The sequence below is a fragment of the Schistocerca nitens genome, chromosome 10 (genome assembly GCF_023898315.1).
Source record: "Schistocerca nitens isolate TAMUIC-IGC-003100 chromosome 10, iqSchNite1.1, whole genome shotgun sequence".
NCBI classification, from domain to species: domain Eukaryota; kingdom Metazoa; phylum Arthropoda; class Insecta; order Orthoptera; family Acrididae; genus Schistocerca; species Schistocerca nitens.
In genome coordinates, this window is record NC_064623.1 from 234,963,272 (window position 1) to 234,979,686 (window position 16,415).

A 16,415-nucleotide genomic window follows, 5' to 3' on the forward strand; every position below is an offset into this window, starting at 1 on the left:
TAACGTTCAGAGCCTGTTAATGACGATGGGACACACAAATTGCGTCGCGATTCAATACATCGTCCTCCAGCCGACTTGTCTCAAAGGGTCTATTGCTCCCTCGGGCACCTTATGGTCGTTCTCCTGTGAGTCTAGTTTTTCGAATCCGACGCAAAACTGACAGTGAATTGTAACGTTCAGAGCCTGTTAATGACGATGGAACACACAAATTGCGTCGCGATTCAATACATCGTCCTACAGCCTACTTGTCTCCAAGGGTCTAGTGCTGCCTCGGGCACCATATGCTCGTTCTCCTGTGAGTCTAGATTTTCGAATCTGACGCAAAACTGACAGTGAATTGTAACGTTCAGAGCCTGTTAATGACGATGGGACACACAAATTGCGTCGCGACTCAATACATCGTCCTCCAGCCGACTTGTCTCCAAGGGTCCAGTGCTGCCTCGGGCACCTTATGCTCGTTCTCCTGTGAGTCTAGATTTTCGAATCCGACGCAAAACTGACAGTTAATTGTAACGTTCAGAGCCTGTTAATTACGATGGGACACACAAATTGCGTCGCGACTCAATACATCGTCCCCCAGCCGACTTGTCTCCAAGGGTGTAGTGCTGCCTCGGGCACCTTATGGTCGTTCTCCTGTGAGTCTAGATTTCAGAATACGACGCAAAACTGACAGTTAATTGTAACGTTCAGAGCCTGTTAATGACGATGGGACACACAAATTGCGTCGTGACTCAATACATCGTCCTCCAGCCGACTTGTCTCCAAGGGTCTAGTGCTGCCTCGGGCACCTTATGGTCGTTCTCCTGTGAGTCTAGATATTCGAATCCGACGCAAAACTGACAGTGAATTGTAACGTTCAGAGCCTGATACTGACGATGGAACACACAAATTGCGTCGCGATTCAATACATCGTCCTCCAGCCGACATGTCTCCGAGGTAGTATTGCTGCTCCTGGCACCTCTTGGTCGTTCTCCTATGAGTCTAGTTTTTCGAATCCGGCGCAAAACTGACAATTAGTTGTAACGTTCAGAGCCTGTTAATGACGATGGAACACACAAATTGCGTCGCGATTCAATACATCGTCCTACAGCCGACTTGTCTCCAAGGGTGTAGTGCTGCCTCGGGCACCATATGCTCGTTCTCCTGTGAGTCTAGATTTTCGAATCCGACGCAAAACTGACAGTGAATTGTAACGTTCAGAGCCTGTTAATGACGATGGGACACACAAATTGCGTCGCGACTCAATACATCGTCCTCCAGCCGACTTGTCTCCAAGGGTCTATTGCTGCCTCGGGCACCTTATGGTCGTTCTCCTTTGAGTCTAGATTTTCGAATCCGACGCAAAACTGACAGTGAATTGTAACGTTCAGAGCCTCTTAATGACGATGGAACACACAAATTGCGTCGCGATTCAATACATCGTCCTACAGCCGACTTGTCTCCAAGGGTCTAGTGCTGCCTCGGGCACCATATGCTCGTTCTCCTGTGAGTCTAGATTTTCGAATCCGACGCAAAACTGACAGTGAATTGTAACGTTCAGAGCCTCTTGATGACGATGGAACACACAAATTGCATCGCGATTCAATACATCGTCCCACAGCCGACCTGTCTCCAAGGGTCTCTTGCTGCCTCGGGCACCTTATGGTCGTTCTCCTGTGAGTCTAGTTTTCAGAATACGACGCAAAACTGACAGTTAATTGTAACGTTCAGAGCCTGTTAATGACGATGGTACACACAAATTGCGTCGTGACTCAATACATCGTCCTCCAGCCGACTTGTCTCCAAGGGTCTAGTGCTGCCTCGGGCACCTTATGGTCGTTCTCCTGTGAGTCTAGATATTCGAATCCGACGCAAAACTGACAGTGAATTGTAACGTTCAGAGCCTGATACTGACGATGGAACACACAAATTGCGTCGCGATTCAATACATCGTCCTCCAGCCGACATGTCTCCGAGGTAGTATTGCTGCTCCTGGCACCTCTTGGTCGTTCTCCTATGAGTCTAGTTTTTCGAATCCGGCGCTAAACTGACAATTAATTGTAACGTTCAGAGCCTCTTAATGACGATGGGACACACAAATTGCGTCGCGATTCAATACATCGTCCTCCAGCCGACTTGTCTCCAAGGGTCTATTGCTCCCTCGGGCACCTTATGGTCGTTCTCCTGTGAGTCTAGATTTTCGAATCCGACGCAAAACTGACAGTTAATTGTAACGTTCAGAGCCTCTTAATGACGATGGAACACACAAATTTCGTCGCGATTCAATACATCGTCCTACAGCCGACTTGTCTCCAAGGGTCTATTGCTGCCTCGGGCACGTTATGGTCGTTCTCCTGTGAGTCTAGTTTTTCGAATGCGATGCAAAACTGACAGTTAATTGTAACGTTCAGAGCCTGTTAATGACGATGGGACACAGAAATTGCGTCGCGACTCAATACATCGTCCTCCAGCCGACTTGTCTCCAAGGGTCTATTGCTGCCTCGGGCACCTTATGGTCGTTCTTCTGTGAGTCTAGTTTTTCGAATGCGATGCAAAACTGACAGTTAATTGTAACGTTCAGAGCCTGTTAATGACGATGGGACACACTAATTGCGTCGCGATTCAAAACATCGTCCTACAGCCGACTTGTCTCCAAGGGTGTAGTGCTGCCTCGGGCACCTTATGCTCGTTCTCCTGTGAGTCTAGATTTTCGAATCCGACGCAAAACTGACAGTGAATTGTAACGTTCAGAGCCTCTTAATGACAATGGAACACACAAATTGCGTCGCGATTCAATACATCGTCCTACAGCCGACTTGTCTCCAAGGGTCTAGTGCTGCCTCGGGCACCATATGCTCGTTCTCCTGTGAGTCTAGATTTTCGAATCCGACGCAAAACTGACAGTGAATTGTAACGTTCAGAGCCTCTTAATGACGATGGAACACACAAATTGCGTCGCGATTCAATACATCGTCCCACAGCCGACCTGTCTCCAAGGGTCTCTTGCAGCCTCGGGCACCTTATGGTCGTTCTCCTGTGAGTCTAGTTTTCAGAATACGACGCAAAACTGACAGTTAATTGTAACGTTCAGAGCCTGTTAATGACGATGGGACACACAAATTGCGTCGTGACTCAATACATCGTCCTCCAGCCGACTTGTCTCCAAGGGTCTAGTGCTGCCTCGGGCACCTTATGGTCGTTCTCCTGTGAGTCTAGATTTTCGAATCCGACGCAAAACTGACAGTTAATTGTAACGTTCAGAGCCTGATACTGACGATGGAACACACAAATTGCGTCGCGATTCAATACATCGTCCTCCAGCCGACTTGTCTCCAAGGGTCTATTGCTGCCTCGGGCACCTTATGGTCGTTCTCCTGTGAGTCTAGTTTTTCGAATGCGATGCAAAACTGACAGTTAATTGTAACGTTCAGAGCCTGTTAATGACGATGGGACACACAAATTGCGTCGCGATTCAATACATCGTCCTCCAGCCGACTTGTCTCCAAGGGTCTATTGCTCCCTCGGGCACCTTATGGTCGTTCTCCTGTGAGTCTAGTTTTTCGAATCCGACGCAAAACTGACAGTTAATTGTAACGTTCAGAGCCTCTTAATGACGATGGAACACACAAATTGCGTCGCGATTCAATACATCGTCCTACAGCCGACTTGTCTCCAAGGGTCTAGTGCTGCCTCGGGCACCATATGCTCGTTCTCCTGTGAGTCTAGATTTTCGAATCCGACGCAAAACTGACAGTGAATTGTAACGTTCAGAACCTGCTAATGACGATGGGACACACAAATTGCGTCGCGACTCAATACATCGTCCTCCAGCCGACTTGTCTCCAAGGGTCTAGTGCTGCCTCGGGCACCTTATGGTCTTTCTCCTGTGAGTCTAGATTTTCGAATCCGACGCAAAACTGACAGTTAATTGTAACGTTCAGAGCCTGATACTGACGATGGAACACACAAATTGCGTCGCGATTCAATACATCGTCCTCCAGCCGACTTGTCTCGAAGGGTCTATTGCTGCCTCGGGCACCTTATGGTCGTTCATCTGTGAGTCTAGATTTTCGAATCCGACGCAAAACTGATAGTGAATTGTAACGTTCAGAGCCTCCTAATTACGATGGAACACACAAATTGCGTCGCGATTCAATACATCGTCCTCCAGCCGACTTGTCTCCAAGGGTCTAGTGTTGCCTCGGGCACCTTATGGTCGTTCTCCTGTGAGTCTAGATTTTCGAATCCGACGCAAAACTGACAGTTAATTGTAACGTTCAGAGCCTCTTAATGACGATGGAACACACAAATTGCGTCGCGATTCAATACATCGTCCTACAGCCGACTTGTCTCCAAGGGTCTATTGCTGCCTCGGGCACGTTATGGTCGTTCTCCTGTGAGTCTAGTTTTTCGAATGCGATGCAAAACTGACAGTTAATTGTAACGTTCAGAGCCTGTTAATGACGATGGGACACACAAATTGCGTCGCGACTCAATACATCGTCCTCCAGCCGACTTGTCTCCAAGGGTCTATTGCTGCCTCGGGCACCTTATGGTCGTTCTTCTGTGAGTCGAGTTTTTCGAATGCGATGCAAAACTGACAGTTAATTGTAACGTTCAGAGCCTGTTAATGACGATGGGACACACAAATTGCGTCGCGATTCAATACATCGTCCTACAGCCGACTTGTCTCCAAGGGTGTAGTGCTGCCTCGGGCACCATATGCTCGTTCTCCTGTGAGTCTTGATTTTCGAATCCGACGCAAAACTGACAGTGAATTGTAACGTTCAGAGCCTGTTAATGACGATGGGACACACAAATTGCGTCGCGACGCAATACATCGTCCTCCAGCCGACTTGTCTCCAAGGGTCTAGTGCTGCCTCGGGCACGTTATGGTCGTTCTCCTGTGAGTCTTGATTTTCGAATCCGACGCAAAACTGACAGTTAATTATAACGTTGAGAGCCTCTTAATGACGATGGAACACACAAATTGCGTCGCGATTCAATACATCGTCCTCCAGCCGACTTGTCTCCAAGGGTCTATTGCTCCCTCGGGCACCTTATGGTCGTTCTCCTGTGAGTCTAGATTTTCGAATCCGACGCAAAACTGACAGTTAATTGTAACGTTCAGAGCCTCTTAATGACGATGGAACACACAAATTTCGTCGCGATTCAATACATCGTCCTACAGCCGACTTGTCTCCAAGGGTCTATTGCTGCCTCGGGCACCTTATGGTCGTTCTCCTGTGAGTCTAGTTTTTCGAATGCGATGCAAAACTGACAGTTAATTGTAACGTTCAGAGCCTGTTAATGACGATGGGACACAGAAATTGCGTCGCGACTCAATACATCGTCCTCCAGCCGACTTGTCTCCAAGGGTCTATTGCTGCCTCGGGCACCTTATGGTCGTTCTTCTGTGAGTCTAGTTTTTCGAATGCGATGCAAAACTGACAGTTAATTGAAACGTTCAGAGCCTGTTAATGACGATGGGACACACTAATTGCGTCGCGATTCAAAACATCGTCCTACAGCCGACTTGTCTCCAAGGGTGTAGTGCTGCCTCGGGCACCTTATGCTCGTTCTCCTGTGAGTCTAGATTTTCGAATCCGACGCAAAACTGACAGTGAATTGTAACGTTCAGAGCCTCTTAATGACAATGGAACACACAAATTGCGTCGCGATTCAATACATCGTCCTACAGCCGACTTGTCTCCAAGGGTCTAGTGCTGCCTCGGGCACCATATGCTCGTTCTCCTGTGAGTCTAGATTTTCGAATCCGACGCAAAACTGACAGTGAATTGTAACGTTCAGAGCCTCTTAATGACGATGGAACACACAAATTGCGTCGCGATTCAATACATCGTCCCACAGCCGACCTGTCTCGAAGGGTCTAGTGCTGCCTCGGGCACCTTATGGTCGTTCTCCTGTGAGTCTAGATTTTCGAATCCGACGCAAAACTGACAGTTAATTGTAACGTTCAGAGCCTCTTAATGACGATGGAACACACAAATTGCGTCGCGATTCAATACATCGTCCTACAGCCGACTTGTCTCCAAGGGTATAGTGCTGCCTCGGGCACCTTATGGTCGTTCTCCTGTGAGTCTAGATTTTCGGATCCGACGCAAAACTGACAGTGAATTGTAACGTTCAGAGCCTGATACTGACGATGGAACACACAAATTGCGTCGCGATTCAATACATCGTCCTCCAGCCGACATGTCTCCGAGGTAGTATTGCTGCTCCTGGCACCTCTTGGTCGTTCTCCTATGAGTCTAGTTTTTCGAATCCGGCGCAAAACTGACAATTAATTGTAACGTTCAGAGCCTCTTAATGACGATGGAACACACAAATTGCGTCTTGTCTCCAAGGGTCTATTGGTGCCTCGGGCACCTTATGGTCGTTCTCCTGTGAGTCTAGTTTTTCGAATACGACGCCAAACTGACACTTAATTGTAACGTTCAGAGCCTGTTAATGACGATGGAACACACAAATTGCGTCGCGATTCAATACATCGTCCTCCAGCCGACTTGTCTCGAAGGGTCTATTGCTGCCTCGGGCACCTTATGCTCGTTCTCCTGTGAGTCTAGATTTTCGAATCCGACGCAAAACTGACAGTTAATTGTAACGTTCAGAGCCTCTTAATGACGATGGAACACACAAATTGCGTCGCGATCTAATACATCGTCCTACAGCCGACTTGTCTCCAAGGGTCTAGTGCTGCCTCGGGCACCATATGCTCGTTCTCCTGTGAGTCTAGATTTTCGATTCCGACGCAAAACTGACAGTGAATTGTAACGTTCAGAGCCTCTTGATGACGTTGGAACACACAAGTTGCGTCGCGATTCAATACATCGTCCTACAGCCGACTTGTCTCCAAGGGTCTAGTGCTGCCTCAGGCACCATATGCTCGTTCTCCTGTGAGTCTAGATTTTCGAATCCGACGCAAAACTGACAGTTAATTGTAACGTTCAGAGCCTGTTCATGACGATGGGACACACAAATTGCGTCGCGACTCAACACATCGTCCTCCAGCCGACTTGTCTCCAAGGGTATAGTGCTGCCTCGGGCACCTTATGGTCGTTCTCCTGTGAGTCTAGATTTTCGGATCCGACGCAAAACTGACAGTGAATTGTAACGTTCAGAGCCTGATACTGACGATGGAACACACAAATTGCGTCGCGATTCAATACATCGTCCTCCAGCCGACATGTCTCCGAGGTAGTATTGCTGCTCCTGGCACCTCTTGGTCGTTCTCCTATGAGTCTAGTTTTTCGAATCCGGCGCAAAACTGACAATTAATTGTAACGTTCAGAGCCTCTTAATGACGATGGAACACACAAATTGCGTCTTGTCTCCAAGGGTCTATTGGTGCCTCGGGCACCTTATGGTCGTTCTCCTGTGAGTCTAGTTTTTCGAATACGACGCCAAACTGACAATTAATTGTAACGTTCAGAGCCTGTTAATGACGATGGAACACACAAATTGCGTCGCGATTCAATACATCGTCCTCCAGCCGACTTGTCTCGAAGGGTCTATTGCTGCCTCGGGCACCTTATGCTCGTTCTCCTGTGAGTCTAGATTTTCGAATCCGACGCAAAACTGACAGTTAATTGTAACGTTCAGAGCCTCTTAATGACGATGGAACACACAAATTGCGTCGCGATCTAATACATCGTCCTACAGCCGACTTGTCTCCAAGGGTCTAGTGCTGCCTCGGGCACCATATGCTCGTTCTCCTGTGAGTCTAGATTTTCGATTCCGACGCAAAACTGACAGTGAATTGTAACGTTCAGAGCCTCTTGATGACGTTGGAACACACAAGTTGCGTCGCGATTCAATACATCGTCCTGCAGCCGACTTGTCTCCAAGGGTCTAGTGCTGCCTCAGGCACCATATGCTCGTTCTCCTGTGAGTCTAGATTTTCGAATCCGACGCAAAACTGACAGTTAATTGTAACGTTCAGAGCCTGTTCATGACGATGGGACACACAAATTGCGTCGCGACTCAACACATCGTCCTCCAGCCGACTTGTCTCCAAGGGTATAGTGCTGCCTCGGGCACCTTATGGTCGTTCTCCTGTGAGTCTAGATTTTCGGATCCGACGCAAAACTGACAGTGAATTGTAACGTTCAGAGCCTGATACTGACGATGGAACACACAAATTGCGTCGCGATTCAATACATCGTCCTCCAGCCGACATGTCTCCGAGGTAGTATTGCTGCTCCTGGCACCTCTTGGTCGTTCTCCTATGAGTCTAGTTTTTCGAATCCGGCGCAAAACTGACAATTAATTGTAACGTTCAGAGCCTCTTAATGACGATGGAACACACAAATTGCGTAGCGATTCAATACATCGTCCTACAGCCGACTTGTCTCCAAGGGTCTATTGGTGCCTCGGGCACCATATGGTCGTTCTCCTGTGAGTCTAGTTTTTCGAATACGACGCCAAACTGACAATTAATTGTAACGTTCAGAGCCTGTTAATGACGATGGAACACACAAATTGCGTCGCGATTCAATACATCGTCCTCCAGCCGACTTGTCTCGAAGGGTCTATTGCTGCCTCGGGCACCTTATGGTCGTTCTCCTGTGAGTCTAGATTTTCGAATCCAACGCAAAACTGACAGTTAATTGTAACGTTCAGAGCCTCTTAATGACGATGGAACACACAAAATGCGTCGCGATTCAATACATCGTCCTACAGCCGACTTGTCTCCAAGGGTCTAGTGCTGCCTCGGGCACCATATGCTCGTTCTCCTGTGAGTCTAGATTTTCGAATCTGACGCAAAACTGACAGTGAATTGTAACGTTCAGAGCCTGTTAATGACGATGGGACACACAAATTGCGTCGCGACTCAATCCATCGTCCTCCAGCCGACTTGTCTCCAAGGGTCTAGTGCTGCCTCGGGCACCTTATGGTCGTTCTCCTGTGAGTCTAGATTTTCGAATCCGACGCAAAACTGACAGTTAATTGTAACGTTCAGAGCCTGATACTGACGATGGAACACACAAATAGCGTCGCGATTCAATACATCGTCCTCCAGCCGACTTGTCTCGAAGGGCCTATTGCTGCCTCGGGCACCTTATAGTCGTTCATCTGTGAGTCTAGATTTTCGAATCCGACACAAAACTGACAGTTAATTGTAACGTTCAGAGCCTGTTAATGACGATGGGACACACAAATTGCGTCGCGACTCAATACATCGTCCTCCAGCCGACTCGTCTCCAAGGGTCTAGTGCTGCCTCGGGCACCTTATGGTCGTTCTCCTGTGAGTCTAGATTTTCGAATCCGACGCAAAACTGACAGTGAATTGTAACGTTCAGAGCCTGTTAATGACGATGGGACACACAAATTGCGTCGCGACTCAATACATCGTCCTCCAGCCGACCTGTCTCCAAGGGTCTCTTGCTGCCTCGGGCACCTTTATGGTCGTTCTCCTGTGAGTCTAGATTTTCGAATCCGACGCAAAACTGACAGTTAATTGTAACGTTCAGAGCCTGTTAATTACGATGGGACACACAAATTGCGTCGCGACTCAATACATCGTCCCCCAGCCGACTTGTCTCCAAGGGTGTAGTGCTGCCTCGGGCACCTTATGGTCGTTCTCCTGTGAGTCTAGATTTTCGAATCTGACGCAAAACTGACAGTGAATTGTAACGTTCAGAGCCTGTTAATGACGATGGGACACACAAATTGCGTCGCGACTCAATCCATCGTCCTCCAGCCGACTTGTCTCCAAGGGTCTAGTGCTGCCTCGGGCACCTTATGGTCGTTCTCCTGTGAGTCTAGATTTTCGAATCCGACGCAAAACTGACAGTTAATTGTAACGTTCAGAGCCTGATACTGACGATGGAACACACAAATAGCGTCGCGATTCAATACATCGTCCTCCAGCCGACTTGTCTCGAAGGGCCTATTGCTGCCTCGGGCACCTTATAGTCGTTCATCTGTGAGTCTAGATTTTCGAATCCGACACAAAACTGACAGTTAATTGTAACGTTCAGAGCCTGTTAATGACGATGGGACACACAAATTGCGTCGCGACTCAATACATCGTCCTCCAGCCGACTCGTCTCCAAGGGTCTAGTGCTGCCTCGGGCACCTTATGGTCGTTCTCCTGTGAGTCTAGATTTTCGAATCCGACGCAAAACTGACAGTGAATTGTAACGTTCAGAGCCTGTTAATGACGATGGGACACACAAATTGCGTCGCGACTCAATACATCGTCCTCCAGCCGACCTGTCTCCAAGGGTCTCTTGCTGCCTCGGGCACCTTTATGGTCGTTCTCCTGTGAGTCTAGATTTTCGAATCCGACGCAAAACTGACAGTTAATTGTAACGTTCAGAGCCTGTTAATTACGATGGGACACACAAATTGCGTCGCGACTCAATACATCGTCCCCCAGCCGACTTGTCTCCAAGGGTGTAGTGCTGCCTCGGGCACCTTATGGTCGTTCTCCTGTGAGTCTAGATTTCAGAATACGACGCAAAACTGACAGTTAATTGTAACGTTCAGAGCCTGTTAATGACGATGGAACACACAAATTGCGTCGCGATTCAATACATCGTCCTCCAGCCGACATGTCTCCGAGGTAGTATTGCTGCTCCTGGCACCTCTTGGTCGTTCTCCTATGAGTCTAGTTTTTCGAATCCGGCGCAAAACTGACAATTAATTGTAACGTTCAGAGCCTCTTAATGACGATGGAACACACAAATTGCGTCGCGATTCAATACATCGTCCTACAGCCGACTTGTCTCCAAGGGTGTAGTGCTGCCTCGGGCACCATATGCTCGTTCTCCTGTGAGTCTAGATTTTCGAATCCGACGCAAAACTGACAGTGAATTGTAACGTTCAGAGCCTGTTAATGACGATGGGACACACAAATTGCGTCGCGACTCAATACATCGTCCTCCAGCCGAATTGTCTCCAAGGGTCTATTGCTGCCTCGGGCACCTTATGGTCGTTCTCCTGTGAGTCTAGATTTTCGAATCCGACGCAAAACTGACAGTGAATTGTAACGTTCAGAGCCTCTTAATGACGATGGAACACACAAATTGCGTCGCGATTCAATACATCGTCCTACAGCCGACTTGTCTCCAAGGGTCTAGTGCTGCCTCGGGCACCATATGCTCGTTCTCCTGTGAGTCTAGATTTTCGAATCCAACGCAAAACTGACAGTGAATTGTAACGTTCAGAGCCTCTTGATGACGATGGAAAACACAAATTGCGTCGCGAGTCAATACATCGTCCCACAGCCGACCTGTCTCCAAGGGTCTCTTGCTGCCTCGGGCACCTTATGGTCGTTCTCCTGTGAGTCTAGTTTTCAGAATACGACGCAAAACTGACAGTTAATTGTAACGTTCAGAGCCTGTTAATGACGATGGTACACACAAATTGCGTCGTGACTCAATACATCGTCCTCCAGCCGACTTGTCTCCAAGGGTCTAGTGCTGCCTCGGGCACCTTATGGTCGTTCTCCTGTGAGTCTAGATATTCGAATCCGACGCAAAACTGACAGTGAATTGTAACGTTCAGAGCCTGATACTGACGATGGAACACACAAATTGCGTCGCGATTCAATACATCGTCCTCCAGCCGACATGTCTCCGAGGTAGTATTGCTGCTCCTGGCACCTCTTGGTCGTTCTCCTATGAGTCTAGTTTTTCGAATCCGGCGCTAAACTGACAATTAATTGTAACGTTCAGAGCCTCTTAATGACGATGGGACACACAAATTGCGTCGCGATTCAATACATCGTCCTCCAGCCGACTTGTCTCCAAGGGTCTATTGCTCCCTCGGGCACCTTATGGTCGTTCTCCTGTGAGTCTAGATTTTCGAATCCGACGCAAAACTGACAGTTAATTGTAACGTTCAGAGCCTCTTAATGACGATGGAACACACAAATTTCGTCGCGATTCAATACATCGTCCTACAGCCGACTTGTCTCCAAGGGTCTATTGCTGCCTCGGGCACCTTATGGTCGTTCTCCTGTGAGTCTAGTTTTTCGAATGCGATGCAAAACTGACAGTTAATTGTAACGTTCAGAGCCTGTTAATGACGATGGGACACAGAAATTGCGTCGCGACTCAATACATCGTCCTCCAGCCGACTTGTCTCCAAGGGTGTAGTGCTGCCTCGGGCACCTTATGCTCGTTCTCCTGTGAGTCTAGATTTTCGAATCCGACGCAAAACTGACAGTGAATTGTAACGTTCAGAGCCTCTTAATGACAATGGAACACACAAATTGCGTCGCGATTCAATACATCGTCCTACAGCCGACTTGTCTCCAAGGGTCTAGTGCTGCCTCGGGCACCATATGCTCGTTCTCCTGTGAGTCTAGATTTTCGAATCCGACGCAAAACTGACAGTGAATTGTAACGTTCAGAGCCTCTTAATGACGATGGAACACACAAATTGCGTCGCGATTCAATACATCGTCCCACAGCCGACCTGTCTCCAAGGGTCTCTTGCAGCCTCGGGCACCTTATGGTCGTTCTCCTGTGAGTCTAGTTTTCAGAATACGACGCAAAACTGACAGTTAATTGTAACGTTCAGAGCCTGTTAATGACGATGGGACACACAAATTGCGTCGTGACCCAATACATCGTCCTCCAGCCGACTTGTCTCCAAGGGTCTAGTGCTGCCTCGGGCACCTTATGGTCGTTCTCCTGTGAGTCTAGATTTTCGAATCCGACGCAAAACTGACAGTTAATTGTAACGTTCAGAGCCTGATACTGACGATGGAACACACAAATTGCGTCGCGATTCAATACATCGTCCTCCAGCCGACTTGTCTCCAAGGGTCTATTGCTGCCTCGGGCACCTTATGGTCGTTCTCCTGTGAGTCTAGTTTTTCGAATGCGATGCAAAACTGACAGTTAATTGTAACGTTCAGAGCCTGTTAATGACGATGGGACACACAAATTGCGTCGCGATTCAATACATCGTCCTCCAGCCGACTTGTCTCAAAGGGTCTATTGCTCCCTCGGGCACCTTATGGTCGTTCTCCTGTGAGTCTAGTTTTTCGAATCCGACGCAAAACTGACAGTGAATTGTAACGTTCAGAGCCTGTTAATGACGATGGAACACACAAATTGCGTCGCGATTCAATACATCGTCCTACAGCCTACTTGTCTCCAAGGGTCTAGTGCTGCCTCGGGCACCATATGCTCGTTCTCCTGTGAGTCTAGATTTTCGAATCTGACGCAAAACTGACAGTGAATTGTAACGTTCAGAGCCTGTTAATGACGATGGGACACACAAATTGCGTCGCGACTCAATACATCGTCCTCCAGCCGACTTGTCTCCAAGGGTCCAGTGCTGCCTCGGGCACCTTATGCTCGTTCTCCTGTGAGTCTAGATTTTCGAATCCGACGCAAAACTGACAGTTAATTGTAACGTTCAGAGCCTGTTAATTACGATGGGACACACAAATTGCGTCGCGACTCAATACATCGTCCCCCAGCCGACTTGTCTCCAAGGGTGTAGTGCTGCCTCGGGCACCTTATGGTCGTTCTCCTGTGAGTCTAGATTTCAGAATACGACGCAAAACTGACAGTTAATTGTAACGTTCAGAGCCTGTTAATGACGATGGGACACACAAATTGCGTCGTGACTCAATACATCGTCCTCCAGCCGACTTGTCTCCAAGGGTCTAGTGCTGCCTCGGGCACCTTATGGTCTTTCTCCTGTGAGTCTAGATATTCGAATCCGACGCAAAACTGACAGTGAATTGTAACGTTCAGAGCCTGATACTGACGATGGAACACACAAATTGCGTCGCGATTCAATACATCGTCCTCCAGCCGACATGTCTCCGAGGTAGTATTGCTGCTCCTGGCACCTCTTGGTCGTTCTCCTATGAGTCTAGTTTTTCGAATCCGGCGCAAAACTGACAATTAGTTGTAACGTTTAGAGCCTGTTAATGACGATGGAACACACAAATTGCGTCGCGATTCAATACATCGTCCTACAGCCGACTTGTCTCCAAGGGTGTAGTGCTGCCTCGGGCACCATATGCTCGTTCTCCTGTGAGTCTAGATTTTCGAATCCGACGCAAAACTGACAGTGAATTGTAACGTTCAGAGCCTGTTAATGACGATGGGACACACAAATTGCGTCGCGACTCAATACATCGTCCTCCAGCCGACTTGTCTCCAAGGGTCTATTGCTGCCTCGGGCACCTTATGGTCGTTCTCCTTTGAGTCTAGATTTTCGAATCCGACGCAAAACTGACAGTGAATTGTAACGTTCAGAGCCTCTTAATGACGATGGAACACACAAATTGCGTCGCGATTCAATACATCGTCCTACAGCCGACTTGTCTCCAAGGGTCTAGTGCTGCCTCGGGCACCATATGCTCGTTCTCCTGTGAGTCTAGATTTTCGAATCCGACGCAAAACTGACAGTGAATTGTAACGTTCAGAGCCTCTTGATGACGATGGAACACACAAATTGCATCGCGATTCAATACATCGTCCCACAGCCGACCTGTCTCCAAGGGTCTCTTGCTGCCTCGGGCACCTTATGGTCGTTCTCCTGTGAGTCTAGTTTTCAGAATACGACGCAAAACTGACAGTTAATTGTAACGTTCAGAGCCTGTTAATGACGATGGTACACACAAATTGCGTCGTGACTCAATACATCGTCCTCCAGCCGACTTGTCTCCAAGGGTCTAGTGCTGCCTCGGGCACCTTATGGTCGTTCTCCTGTGAGTCTAGATATTCGAATCCGACGCAAAACTGACAGTGAATTGTAACGTTCAGAGCCTGATACTGACGATGGAACACACAAATTGCGTCGCGATTCAATACATCGTCCTCCAGCCGACATGTCTCCGAGGTAGTATTGCTGCTCCTGGCACCTCTTGGTCGTTCTCCTATGAGTCTAGTTTTTCGAATCCGGCGCTAAACTGACAATTAATTGTAACGTTCAGAGCCTCTTAATGACGATGGGACACACAAATTGCGTCGCGATTCAATACATCGTCCTCCAGCCGACTTGTCTCCAAGGGTCTATTGCTCCCTCGGGCACCTTATGGTCGTTCTCCTGTGAGTCTAGATTTTCGAATCCGACGCAAAACTGACAGTTAATTGTAACGTTCAGAGCCTCTTAATGACGATGGAACACACAAATTTCGTCGCGATTCAATACATCGTCCTACAGCCGACTTGTCTCCAAGGGTCTATTGCTGCCTCGGGCACGTTATGGTCGTTCTCCTGTGAGTCTAGTTTTTCGAATGCGATGCAAAACTGACAGTTAATTGTAACGTTCAGAGCCTGTTAATGACGATGGGACACAGAAATTGCGTCGCGACTCAATACATCGTCCTCCAGCCGACTTGTCTCCAAGGGTCTATTGCTGCCTCGGGCACCTTATGGTCGTTCTTCTGTGAGTCTAGTTTTTCGAATGCGATGCAAAACTGACAGTTAATTGTAACGTTCAGAGCCTGTTAATGACGATGGGACACACTAATTGCGTCGCGATTCAAAACATCGTCCTACAGCCGACTTGTCTCCAAGGGTGTAGTGCTGCCTCGGGCACCTTATGCTCGTTCTCCTGTGAGTCTAGATTTTCGAATCCGACGCAAAACTGACAGTTAATTGTAACGTTCAGAGCCTCTTAATGACAATGGAACACACAAATTGCGTCGCGATTCAATACATCGTCCTACAGCCGACTTGTCTCCAAGGGTCTAGTGCTGCCTCGGGCACCATATGCTCGTTCTCCTGTGAGTCTAGATTTTCGAATCCGACGCAAAACTGACAGTGAATTGTAACGTTCAGAGCCTCTTAATGACGATGGAACACACAAATTGCGTCGCGATTCAATACATCGTCCCACAGCCGACCTGTCTCCAAGGGTCTCTTGCAGCCTCGGGCACCTTATGGTCGTTCTCCTGTGAGTCTAGTTTTCAGAATACGACGCAAAACTGACAGTTAATTGTAACGTTCAGAGCCTGTTAATGACGATGGGACACACAAATTGCGTCGTGACTCAATACATCGTCCTCCAGCCGACTTGTCTCCAAGGGTCTAGTGCTGCCTCGGGCACCTTATGGTCGTTCTCCTGTGAGTCTAGATTTTCGAATCCGACGCAAAACTGACAGTTAATTGTAACGTTCAGAGCCTGATACTGACGATGGAACACACAAATTGCGTCGCGATTCAATACATCGTCCTCCAGCCGACTTGTCTCCAAGGGTCTATTGCTGCCTCGGGCACCTTATGGTCGTTCTCCTGTGAGTCTAGTTTTTCGAATGCGATGCAAAACTGACAGTTAATTGTAACGTTCAGAGCCTGTTAATGACGATGGGACACACAAATTGCGTCGCGATTCAATACATCGTCCTCCAGCCGACTTGTCTCCAAGGGTCTATTGCTCCCTCGGGCACCTTATGGTCGTTCTCCTGTGAGTCTAGTTTTTCGAATCCGACG